Below are 13,285 nucleotides of genomic sequence, written 5' to 3'. Positions count from 1 at the left end.
AGCCTGATGGGGCTGGGTCCCTTTGTTAGCTGACTGGGTACTGCTACCCCCACCTGGCCACTTCCCCCCTGACCTGGGCTTGGATTTACTGCACACTGACAAGGCATGTGAACCCCCACACAACGGGCACTCATGCTTATACTTGCATGTTTTCCTGTTACAAACGCCCTGCAATGTGTACTCCCAGCACAGTAGCCGGGGTTGAAACGGCTGCCCCACTGCAGCGCGGGGACCAACTACACCTTCCTATTTGCTCACCAGATGACCACTGTCTGACCTATCCCCGCTATTGAGTTTAGCCGGGGACATCAGCTGTAGCCACAGCTGTTGGTTAATCTGGTCCCAAGGAATTGCAGGATTCAACGCCGCCCTCATATGGAACTCCTCATCATACTGCAGCCACGCAGCACCCGAGAAGTCCGTGTAAGCCTTATAAATGATATCACAGTATCATCCATCCATGGCTGCCATTGCCTCCACTGACTTTCCCCACATGCACAAGACAAATGGGACCCATGGGTAAATTGGGGGGGGGGCAGCAGTTTGGGTTGCTTTTCTCACTCTGTTATATCTCTAACATATGTGCTGGAGATGCATTTTCAGTCCCTTGTACAAATCAGATACTGATCTTTGCTGCAGTGCCTCCTATTGGACAAGGGGTTATGTATTTTAACACTCATTGTTGTGTTCAGTCGCACAGTCGAGTCTGACTCTTTATGACCCCATGGACAAAGTCACACCAGGCCCTCCTGTCCTCCATCATCCTCCGAAGTCCGTTCAAATTCGTGCTTCTTACATCAGTAACGCTGTGTCAAGCATGAGATTTCAAAATAACCAGTCCTTGGATTTTGAAACAAAGTCAGGTTTATTGATAATCCATGTGGCTCAGTTGAGCTGAAGACTGGAACTGATACTTTGTAATACTAGAATACATGCTTTAAAATGGCACATCAAAGGTTCTAGAAACAATTCTACATTCACGTGTGAAATTCACACGCTGGGTTCCTTATCTATATTGCGGCTAGCACATCCTGGGTCCAGGCCTCGCTGAGCCTGAGAATGTGTCCCAGGAGGTGTTATCTTCAAAGATGACATTCCTGCATCTGTTAGTAAAAGCGAAAGAGGAAAGGTGGGGGTGGCTACTTTGATGTGCATAGGTTTAATTCAGGGTTAGTAACAATTCTAAGATCTGAATACTATAACAAAGAATGAGTATACAATGCTTGACACGCTGTCCAGCCATCTCATCTTTTGCCGTCCCCTTCTTCTTTTGCCTTCTGTCTTTCCCAGCATCAGGATCTTCTCCAGTAAGTGCTCCATTTGTCAGGCGGGGGTTCATTGAAGCTCACAAATAAGCAAACTTGGTATTTTGAAACAAAGTTGCATTTATTGGATACTTTAGAGTTACTCCAGCTTGGAAGGCATTGGAACTGATGGAGATCAGTTCAAATCATTGGCTTTTAACATTCTACATCAAAGCAATTGCTTCTACCCCCCATTCCCAAAACAAAAGGCTGCTTTTGCATGTGAGAGTTTTCTCAACGTTCGCCCCTTATCTTTTCAGTTGGTGGTTACATTTTCCCGGAGACAATGTCCTTGCTGTCTCCAGGGAGGAGGTGAGAATCTGGCACATACCTCCTACTTCAAAGAGGACTTGGCAACCTTTGATATTCCTGGGAAGCTACTCTCTACTTTCCCCCCTCCCTCTTGACTGCCCTGGCCCCTGTGTTAGTAAGCACATCTTGTCATTAATCAATATGGTTAGTAATCAGCATTTGGCAATAGTATTAATGAAAAGAGCCTGGCACTCTTCTCATTTGGTGGCCAAAGTATTTGAGCTCCAGCTTCAGCATCTGACTTTCCAGGGAGCAGTCTGGGTTGATTTCCCTTAAGACTGACTTATTTGATCTTCTTGTAGTCCAAGGGACTCTCAAGATCCTTCTCCAGCATCACATCTCAAAAGCATCTATTCTTCTGTGCTCGGCCTTCCTTATGGTCCAGCTCTCACAGCCATACATTACTACTTGGAATACCATCGCTTTGACTATATGGACTTTTGTTGGCAGGGTGATGTCTCTACTTTTTATTATACTGCCCAGGTTCGCCATAGCTGTCCTCTCAAGGAGCAAACGTCTTTTAATTTCATGGCTACAGTCACCATCTGCAGTGATCTTGGATCCCAGAAATGTGAAGTCTGTCACTACTTCCATATCTTTCCCTACTATTTACCAAGGTGTGATGGTGCCGGATGCCATGATCTTAGTTTTTTTGATATTGAGTTTCAAGCCTACCTTTGTGCTCTCCTTTTTCACCTTCAACTAGAGGTTCTTTAGGTCCTCCTCACTTTCTGCCATTATAGTGGTGTCATCTGCATGTCTGAGGCTGTTGATGTTTTTCCCAGCAATATTAATTCTGGCTTCTGCTTCATCCAGGTGAGCATTCTGCATGATGTACTCTGCATATAAATTAAATAAACAGGGTGACAATATACATCCTTGTTGAACTCCTTTTCCTATTCTAAACCAATCAGTTGTTCCATATCCTGTTCTGACAGTTGCTTCTTGACTGTTATAAAGGTTTCTCAGGAGACATGTGAGGTGGTCTGGTACCCCCATCTCTTTAAGGACTTGCCACAGTTTGTTGTGATCCACACAATCAAAGGCTTTAGCGTAGCCAATGAAACAGAAATAGACTTTTTCTGATACTCCTGTGCTTTTTCCATAATCCAGCAAATGTTGGCAATTTGATCTCAAGTTCCTCTACCTCTCCGAAATGCAGTTTGAACTTCTGGTAGTTCCTTATCGACATACTGCTGACGCCTAACTTGTAGGATCTTTAAGATGACCTTGCTGGCATGTGGAATGAGTGCAATGGTGTGATAGTTTGAACATTCCTTGGCATTACCCTTCTTTGGGATTGGAATATAAACTGATCTTTTCCAATCCCATGGCCACTGTTGCGCTTTCCAGATTTGTTGACATAATGTGTGCATCACTTTAACAGCATAATCTTTTAGGACTTTGAATAGCTCAGTTGGGATACCGTCATTTCCCCTCGCCTTGTTATTAGTAATGCTTTCTAAGGCCCATTTGACTTCACACTTCAGAATGTCTGGCTCAAGGTCAGCGATTTCGCTGTCATGGTTGTCAAGGACATTGAGATCCTTCTTGTATAATTCTTCTGTGTATTCTTGTCACCTCTTCCTGATCTCTTCTGCTTCTGTTAGGTCCCTACTGCTTTTGTCCTTTATCATGGCCATCTTTGCACAAAACATTCCCTTGATTTCTCCAATTTTCTTGAAGAGATCTCTTGTCCTTCCCATTCTTTTATTTTGCTCTATTGCTTTGCATTGTTCCTTCAGGAAGGTCTCCTTATCTCTCCTTGCTGTTCTCTGGAAATCTGCATTCAATTGGGTGAATCTTTCCTTTTCACCTTTGTCTTTTGCTTTCCTTCTTTTCTCAGCTATTTGTAAAGCCTCATCAGACAGTCACTTTGCTTTCTTGCATTTCTTTTTCTTTGGGATGGTGCTGGTTGCTGCCTTCTGTACAATGTCATGAACCTCCATCCATAGTTCTTCAGGCACTCTGTCTATCTACTCTAGTCTCTTAAATCTATTCTTCACCTCCACTGTATATTCATAAGGGATGTGATCAAGGTCAAACCTGAATGGCCCAACATACATACAAATAGGCCTTTCAGTCACTTAGCTTTTCTGATAATGTTTCTTCTTGAAAGACAAGTTCTAACAGAATGAAATAAAAGTTTTAACTAAAATAAGATCTAAGATGACAGAGGACCAGTCTTGTGAGTCAGGAGATTCATGCTTCATCTTGCAGCTGGCATCTTCATGTCTGAGGAACAAAAGGTACTCATCTCAGAACACTCACGTAGCTGTGTGAGCATTCTCCCAGATTTTCAGCAGATCTTGTGTAGTATAACGGTAAAGGTAATCCCCTGTGCAAGCACCAGTAGTTTTTGATTCTGGGGTGACGTTGCTTTCACAACTTTTTCATAGCAGACTTTTTACAGGGTGGTTTGCCATTGCCTTCCCCAGTCATCTACATTTTCTCCCCAGCAAGCTGGGTACTCATTTTACCGACCTGGAGCCGGCTTCCTGAGCCCAGCTTCCACTGGAATCGAACTCAGGTCGTGAACAGAGGGTTCCAACTGCATTATTGCAGCTTTACCACTCTGCGCCATGGGGCTCTTCTTGTGTAGTATAGCAGCTAAGAAACTGAGACACAAGTGAATAGTCTTACAAGTTTGAATCTTATAATAGCCATAAATTCACTAGGTGGGTTCAAGCCACTATCTTGAAGCTTGGTCCTAGCTGCAATATTAGGATAATAGTGCTGACTTAACTTGCATAGCTGATGTAAGGTTATTTACCTTACATAATAGCCACCACCACCATTTATTTACCTTATATAATAGCCACCTTATATAATAGCCACCACCATCATTCTCCATTCTAATTGTCATTGATATTAGTGTTAGATGTTGTTGTTGTTATAAAATATTCTTCATGACTTTTGATTACACTATCAGTCAAATATCTATGACAATTCATGAAGAAGGAAGAGAAGAAGAAGAAGAAGAAGAAGAAGAAGAAGAAGAAGAAGAAGAAGAAGAAGAAGAAGAAGAAGAAGGTACGCATGTTAGGAAATTGTCTTATAGGACCTATTCTGTTAGGAGTTTTCAAATTTTGCTGATATCCTGGGTCTCCACTCTGCAAGACACCATTTCCCTTATTCCCAGTTTTACAATTTCCTTTTATGTATTTCTGCTGCCACCAAGTAATTGGAAATAATATCTTCCGCTAAAAGAATTAGTACTTCTATACATCTTTGTCTTATTGCCATTTAAAAAGTCCACCTATTTGCTGTCTCTCTCATTTCATTCATGCTAGCTACAGTGGGAATGAAAAACTTGGGCACTCTGAGAATGCCCAATTTATTAAGACCTCACAGTAAATTACTGCCCCATCCAATTCTTGCTCTTTGGAAGGTGTGACTGAATGGAGCTTAATGTGGGTGAAGAGACCAGGTTTCATGTGAAAAGACAAATAAGCTGAATAAATCTATAAAATGCCCATGTGTTCTGTAAAAAGATCACACCAGGCAAGGATATTAAAAGGTGATAATTTGGACCTGCCCCAGCTGCGCCACAATAGCAGCTATAGGCACAGGGGCCACTGTTTGCCTTCCCAGAGGATCGGGAGGCTGGCAGGCCTCCCGGGCATCCGGGGAACTGCCTGGGGGTGAAGCATGGGGCTATATTAGCCCCAGCCCTGCCCTGGACTGTGCAGTTGTTTTGCGGTACTGGTCTGTGGCCTGCTAGCAACTGGGCCGCGGAGCAAGGCAGAGCAGCCCCACCTCCCCTTTTGCCTGGGACCCAGGTGGACAAAAGAGGCAGTATGGTCTCACTTCGAGCCTATGTCCCCTTGCAGGCTGGCGGAAGGGGCAGCACTGTTGCGACCTTAGTCTAACCTCCCATTTATAGACTGCTGCCAATCAGGTGACCAATGGAGGTCTTTAAATGGGAGGGTGAGGCAGGTTGGCCTTCTGCTACCTGGCCACCTAGTGGGGGGGGGCAACAGAAAATGCCCCATTTAAAGACCCCAATGGGGCAGGGATGGGCATGGGTGTGGGAGCAGCCTGGGCAGCAATACCCCCAGTGCTGCCCCCTCCACTGGTCCATGCAAAAATTGTGTTCCATGAAACCAGTCCCTGGTGCCAAAAAGGTTGGGGGCCACTGTTCTAGAGGTACCAGGAGCAGTTCCTTCCTATCTACTGGGAGGTGGGAGAGGCTGCACTGAGGCCTCACAAGACTTAGATCTTCCATTGTTCATATTCCCTTTGAGAAGTAAGATTGTAGTCATCCAACTTTCTACCATTGAGGCTGCTGCTTTCAGGGTCAAATAGGAAATCTATTTCCTGAACAATCATTAAATACTGCATACTGCACTATATAATACATTTATTAATTAATATCTCATGTGTTGAAACATCCTATGATAATTATTGATGGAGTCTGAGAGGAACCCCTAGAACTATGTGAGGCCCTGGGCCTTATGGCCTTACTAGCCTTCTTGTATCCTCTTCTTTTTGGAATCTCTCAGACAAACTATGTGACTTTTGGGCCTCTTTACTCTCTCCTTCTTATTCTTCATTTTCCTGATTAGAACAGTTTCTGCTCTGCACTGTGTCAAGCAAGCGGATCTCAAGTAACCAGTCCTTGAGTTGAAACAAAGTATAGGTTTATTGATAATCCATGTGCTTCTATTGAGCCAAGAATTGGAACTGATACAGAGTAACAGCAAAATGCATATTTTAAAGATGGCACATCAAAGGTTCTATAAACAAAGCTACAATTGCTAAACAGTCTTGTATTCACATGTGAAACTTCACACAGTACTTTTTCTTATCTCTGTAGTTACTCTTCCTGGGTCCAGGCTAGGCCTGGGAAAATATCCCTGGAGGCTTTATCTTCAAAGAGCGCATTCCTGCATTTGTAGTAAAAGCGAAAGAGGCGCGAGAGGGGGAAGCGCCAGCTAACTTTCTACTTTGATGTGCCCAGCTTTCTTTTAGGGTTAGTTACAGTTACAGCATGGCAGTGCATTCAGATGAACTTATACAGCTATGGCAGTTATATTGTAATAAGCATATATAGTTATGGGGATATAGAACATTGCTTGACACACTGTTGCCTTTCCTTCCCCACAGCCTCAGATATTGGGGAAAGACATGGTACAAATGTTTTAAATGAACAAATTATTGACTAAAACAACTACATTTTATAATTTAAACATTTGGGTTTGGGAGACGTAGCCAGGCCAAAATTGAATTGGGGTGCTTCCCCAATTACTACAACATATGCCAAATTGTGCAAGACTTTTGTCAGCTGTTATTAAGAATAACACGGAATAACTAGGATAGCAGATTCCTCTTCTGATGACAGACGCATGTTTTCCCCAATGTCTAGTTCATTCCTCAGAGAAACTGCACATAGCATCTTGCAGCTTTGTTTTTCCTCTTTATATTTATAAAGTTATGTGCACCTTTTAACTTCTATCCATGACTGTTGGCAAAGTTCCAAGCAATAACTCATCTTTAGGATATGCCAGGGATGGCCAACGGTAGCTCTCCAGATGTTTTTTGCCTACAACTCCCATCAGCCATGCTGGCTGGGCCTGATGGGAGTTGTAGGCAAAAAACACCTGGAGAGCTACCGTTGGGCACCCCTGGTATGCAGTTCTATGATTCCCCAGAGGCAGTATGTTTGTTTACTATTTGAAAAAAATCTCATAATTAGGAGAAAGGTTATTGCCCAACCAAATTATGAGTAATGAATCATCTGGAAAAGACAATGTCTTCAAGTTTCTCTTGAGAATACAAAACACACGAAGAAGAATGAAGCATGCTACAAATAAAACATATACCTTTCTGAGTAGCCTGAATTACACAATGGAGTTTGGAACCATACAATAGACTTTGCTGCCTGTGCTAAAGACAGAAGATCATCTAACATACAGGAAAACAGATGCTTTGGTTTCTAGCCATTGTTAAAATAGCTCTGATAGGTAAACAATAAGGTAAGCCAGAGGACTTTTCCATTCTGATTAATAAATATTTCTGGCAATTGCATATGAATGAAAAGTGACCTAGGGGAGCAAACTCAGGAGAGTAAAGGATATGTGGTCATGTACTAAGTTTGCCAGAAAGCTGATGGTGATTTCCTATGGGTTCATTGAAAATCCAGGATGAATTAAATATCTGGTTTGGAGGATAATGCCAGTATTTCTCATTTCTTTATCCATTTCACATAAATTACCTCTGATCTCTTCAGATGTGGTGTTGTAAAATGATGTTACAGCTTCCATATCTCAGATTGAGGGGTGAGAGAAACGAAGGAATTTTGTGGCTTGGGTAAAATTCAAGGATATTACCCAATTTTCTGCATAGATGTTATCTTAGGTAATCAGTGCTTCCTGCTTTCAACTTATCCTAGAATCTTGTGGAATATTCAGGGATTCTGAGTTCATTTATTGTCTATTAGTGTATAGGGGACTCCTTGAAAGTTGGAAACCAGTGCCTGTTATAAACTGGGGAATGAAATTAAGGTGACTATAAAGCACGTGTCACCCATTAAACAGGATAAAAATAGACTAGTTGCTAAAGGAGATTGTAAGCCGCTCTGAGTCTCTGACTCAGAAAGAAGGGTGGGGTATAAATCTTCAGTCATCTTCTTCTTCTTCTATATGCCATTAAGTTGGTTCCAATTTATGGTGATGCTTTGAATTGATGACCTCTAAATATTCTATTATTAACAGCCTTGCTTAAATCTTACAAATGGAAGGCCATGGCTTTCTTTATTGAGTCAATCAATTTCACTCTTCCCATTAAAATACCTACATTAGTAAGAGGGACAAAGTAACCTAAGAACATAAGAGAAGCCATGACTGATGATTACTTAGGATCCTTTGATGAGGAACTTTATCAAAAACTTTCTGGAAGTCTAGGTAAACAATATCTATTGGGTCACCCTTGCCCAGATGCTTGTTTACCCCCTTAAATAACTCTAACAGTTTAGTGAGACAAGATCTTGCCTTACAGTATCCATGCTGATTCTACCTCAATAACTTTTGTTTATCAATGTGCCTACTAAGTCTCTATTTAATAACAGATTCCACCAATTGATGTTAGACTGACCAGCCTATAATTTCCCCAGGACCAAATCTACATGTTTTTTGAGGGGGGGGAATTAAAAATGATGCCCCCTTATGGGCCAATCTATCTTATGGCCCCATAGAATACAATGGACTCCATACCCAATTTGGCACCCCCCTCTGTTGGTGCCCGGGGCAAGCACCCCCCTTTGCCCCCCCCCCAGATCTGGCCCTGAATTTCCCAGATCTCCTCTGGAACTTTTTTTTAAAGGTGGGGGTTATATTAGCTACCTTCCACTCCACAGGGATGGAGGCAGATTGTAATGATAGATTGCACATTTTTAATCAGGAGATCCACAAGTTCACACTTGAGAACTCAAGAACACTTGAGACCTTTCTGGGCCTCATGATTTGTTAGTGTTTAATTTGTTCATCCATTGAAGGACCTCCTCTCTTGTTACCTCAGTCAGACTTGGGTCTTTCAACATGCCTCCTGAAACTAGCAGTTCTAGTGTGGCAAGCACCTCCCATCTTTGACTGAGAACAGAGGCAAAAATGCATTCATCTTCTCTGCCATTTTCCTAATATCCTTTAGTAATTCTTTTATTCCTTGGTCATCCAAAGGCTGACTCAACAACATAATAGTCTTCATCACTGTGATAGTAAGGCAATTCCTGGCAGGTATCAGATGATGACTAGGAAAATCTAATTCACAGGCAAGACATGGGTATGAGCAAAATTGTTTTAGAATACTGGTTGCTCAAAAATACCTATGAAGTTCAACACACAAGTGTTAATTCATGTGAATAATCCCAGTAGTTGATACTAGTTGGGCAAAGATAAGGAAGACTTACTATAATAAATCGGCAATGGTTACAATTACTAGTAATTTACATATCTAAAATATTTACTCCTAAAGTAGAAATATTTGCTCCTGAACCCATAGTTCAGCTACGAGATGATGATGACAACAATGTCAGTGATGATAACGACAACATGTATGTGGGTTACATATGTAAGGGTCATGGAATTAATCAAATCTCATTTTATTTTGAAGAACAAGTCATGGACAATGCACGATGGGAAAATCAGACAATCATTGCAGAATTCAATCTCCTGGGATTTGGGGATGTACATCACCTGCAGATTCTTCTCTTCTTCTTCTTTCTGCTGCTCTACATCTGCATTATGGCTGGGAATGTCCTCATTATTGTCCTCGTGATTTCTGAACCACAGCTTCATACCCCCATGTACTTCTTCTTAGGTAACCTCTCCTGTTTGGATAGTTTTACAATTTGCACCATCTTGCCGAAGATGCTTGCTGGCTGCTTGACTGGGCTTGGCACCATTTCTGTTCAGGGTTGCATTGCCCAGTTTTATTTTTTTTGCCTCTTTAGCTGCTGTACAATGTTATCTCTTAGCAGTGATGTCTTATGATAGGTATTTAGCTATTTGCAGACCTCTGCATTATCTTTCTCTTATGAATACCAAGTTATGCTTCTGTCTGGCTGCTGGCTCTTGGATCAATGGATTCATAGGGATGTCCATATACATAATACTGATGTCCCAGCTAATATTCTGTGGACCTAAGGACATTGACCATTTCTTCTGTGACATAACTCCAATAATTAAGCTTTCTTGTGGGAAGACCAAGACTGTAGAACTTGTGACCATGGTATTTTCATCCATATTCACCTTTCCACCATTTACATTAACCATGACATCGTACATATTCATTATTAGGAACATCATGCAGATCCCATCTACCACTGGAAAGAAAAAAGCTTTCTCTACTTGTTCTTCTCATCTTATTGCAGTTTCCATTTTTTATGGGCCATTAGTGATTGTTTATGTGCTTCCAAGGACTGAGAGGCTCAGAGCATTAAACAAGGTTTTCTCTGTCTTTTACACACTTCTGACTCCTTTCCTAAATCCTTTGATATATAGCCTGCGAAACCGAGAGATGAAGAATGCTATGAAAAAATTTCTGAAGAAATTTATCTAGGCCATTGCACTCCAGGGAATTTGGTTTTAGAACAGATGTCAACCATGCTAGTTAATGTTTAGAATTTAACTCTAAGCACAAACTTCTTTAGAATAGATTGGAGACAAAGACTTGCTTTTGTGAATAGGAAGACTTCCTCTAAAGGATGGCATTAGCATCTCTTTAAGGAAAAAAAAAGTACTTGGATTTATTATCATCCCGTTACATCGTGAAGAATATGGACAATAGCCATAAGGGCTACTACAGTGCTGACTTTTTGGTTATTGACTGTAGCTTGGAGCTTCATAGACAAAGAGAATTAGATATGCAGTTCATGTTGGCTTGGTGTCAGGGGTGTGGCCTAATATGCAAATGAATTCCTGCTGGGCATTTCCTGCAAAAAGCCATATGCACTATCTATCTATCTATCTATCTATCTATCTATCTATCTATCTATCTATCTATCTATCTATCTATCTATCTATCTATCTATCTATCATCGTCTGTCTGACTGTCTGTCATCTAGTTACTTGAATTCTCCAAGGGTTCTTCCCATGAAATCATCACATGACCTACATGATGAATCCTGATGTGTTGACCAAATACCAACAACAATTCCAAAATCCAGTACTTCCAAATGTAATCATAACTGATAGTTGTATTCCAGAGCCATTACTGATCATCTGTATACTGTAGAATGACCCAGTACACCCCAAACTATTCTTCATTTATTTATTTAGTTTGCCTAGTGGCAAGGCCAGCCCTGATTGCCTCTCCATTGTTTTCAGATCTATTGTAATAACTAAATATATGCAGGATTTTCAGGGGATTTTTTTCCTGAGAAAACCTGGATATATTTGGGGTGCACACTTTCTCAAAGAACTCCAAAAGTTTGGTGAGACAAAACTTCTGTTTGCAGAAGCCATGCTGATTTTTCTTAAGCAGACTTTGTTTCTCTAATTAAAACAGAAAAGGGCTTACTTAATGTTATTTCTCTGGTATTTAATTATGGCTCCTATAAAGATACCAAAAGCAGCTTACATCATTCTCCTCTCCTCCATTTTATCCTTACAACAAACTCTTTAAGTAGTTTAGTCTGAGAAAGTGAATGACCAGGCCAAGCCAATCCAGCAAGCATCTGTGGAAGAGTGGAGATTCGAACTTGGGTTTCCCAGATCCTAGTATGACACTCAAATCACTTTTCAACATTGATGAGATATTAGGAATGAGGCTGTTCTGTTTTTTGTTCTCAAATACCATATTATCCATCTCATTTATTTTGGTCTCCCTCAATTCTTTTTTGTTATATTCTTTTATGGCATTATATGCAATTGTTATGAAATTCATGCACCATTCATAAGCCCACACAATTGCTGCACAACTGACACACAAATAAATTTGAAAAATAAGTATAGTACTAAATTGAAAGTGCATTTTAATAAAACAGGAACTTGTGCAAAGTTAAAACAAAAAAAAATCCCTTACGGATTTGATTTTTCTACAGCAGAAATGAAACTTGAATGAATAAGTTCAGATAATCAGTTTTCTCATAACAATGTGTATGGCTCATGCACAACAGGAGGTTGAAAGGACATGAAGAGCCATGATTGCCCTGAGAAAGGAGTGTTGGGTCAAATGACTATATGTCAGTCCTGCTGCCACAGGAAAATCTGTTTTGTTCTGTTGCCTGCTGAACATGACATGGCATCCTCTTAATCTGACAGAATAAAAAAAAATGGGTTAAAAAATTGATCTGCAAGATATAGCTGGTCTTGGATTAACTTCTAAATGTTATCAGGGTTCAAACTAAATGTTTAGGCTTGGGTCCTATGAACATGTTCCCTGTGCACTACGGAGCCTCTGCTGAGGAGATTGCTTTGATCTACATTTTATGAACACTGAATCTGCCTGGCATCATTCTTCTGTACTTGCATCTCTTAACGCACTTCTGCAGCAACAAGCACCGGCACCCCATTAGTGGCCACTCGCCTGCAAGTTGAAGGCACAGGAGAGGGAAGGTCAGGAGTCAGGAAAGAACAAATATTTGGACAGAGCTTGCTGCAAGCATCCCTGTGCCATGCACACTTTGAAGGCTACTGTAGTCAATATGTCTCAGACTCACACCAAAAAGCGCTTCCATCTGACATTATGCTGTTGTTTGTGTCTGCTAACGAGAGGTCACATACTGAGCTACATCCTATTTCAACATGCCTTCAGTTGTCATGCTGAATGAGAACATGTACAATAGTCACCCCCCCCCTTTCTGTCTTACTTTTTTGTGCGAAGAATACGTACAGACCTAGGAAATCATAAGGATAATAGTAAACTTAGCTTTTCAATGGGATAGTAACACATTTTGCAAATGATGAGCACTAAAACCTCCACCTGCTGTCCTTTGAGAAACATTGTGCCTTGCGACTTCTGGAATCAGTGCACTGGCAAGAGAACAATGAAAAGTGGGGTGGAGCTTTGGGGAGGAGTTTGGAAACATGAAGGAAAACAGCTACAATTACTTTTAGATTTGTATCTTCAGAAAACTCCTGGTCAAAGCTACTTTTGAGAACTGTGGAGCAACTCCAGAGTGGAAGTGGTGTCGGTACACATTCACACTAAGGGTGTTTTCGCACTCACGT

The 13,285-nt window shown here is 41.2% G+C and overlaps 1 pseudogene; it reads left to right on the top strand.

Annotated features, from left to right (window-relative positions):
* Window positions 1–9,733: 9,733 nt before the first annotated feature.
* LOC132583553 (olfactory receptor 11H6-like) lies at window positions 9,734–10,673 on the top strand (annotated as a pseudogene).
* Window positions 10,674–13,285: the final 2,612 nt, after the last annotated feature.

This window comes from Heteronotia binoei, chromosome 15 (genome assembly GCF_032191835.1).
Source record: "Heteronotia binoei isolate CCM8104 ecotype False Entrance Well chromosome 15, APGP_CSIRO_Hbin_v1, whole genome shotgun sequence".
NCBI lineage: Eukaryota > Metazoa > Chordata > Lepidosauria > Squamata > Gekkonidae > Heteronotia > Heteronotia binoei.
The sequence above is the reverse complement of the archived record's forward strand: the minus strand, read 5'-3'. Positions and strand labels throughout refer to the sequence as shown.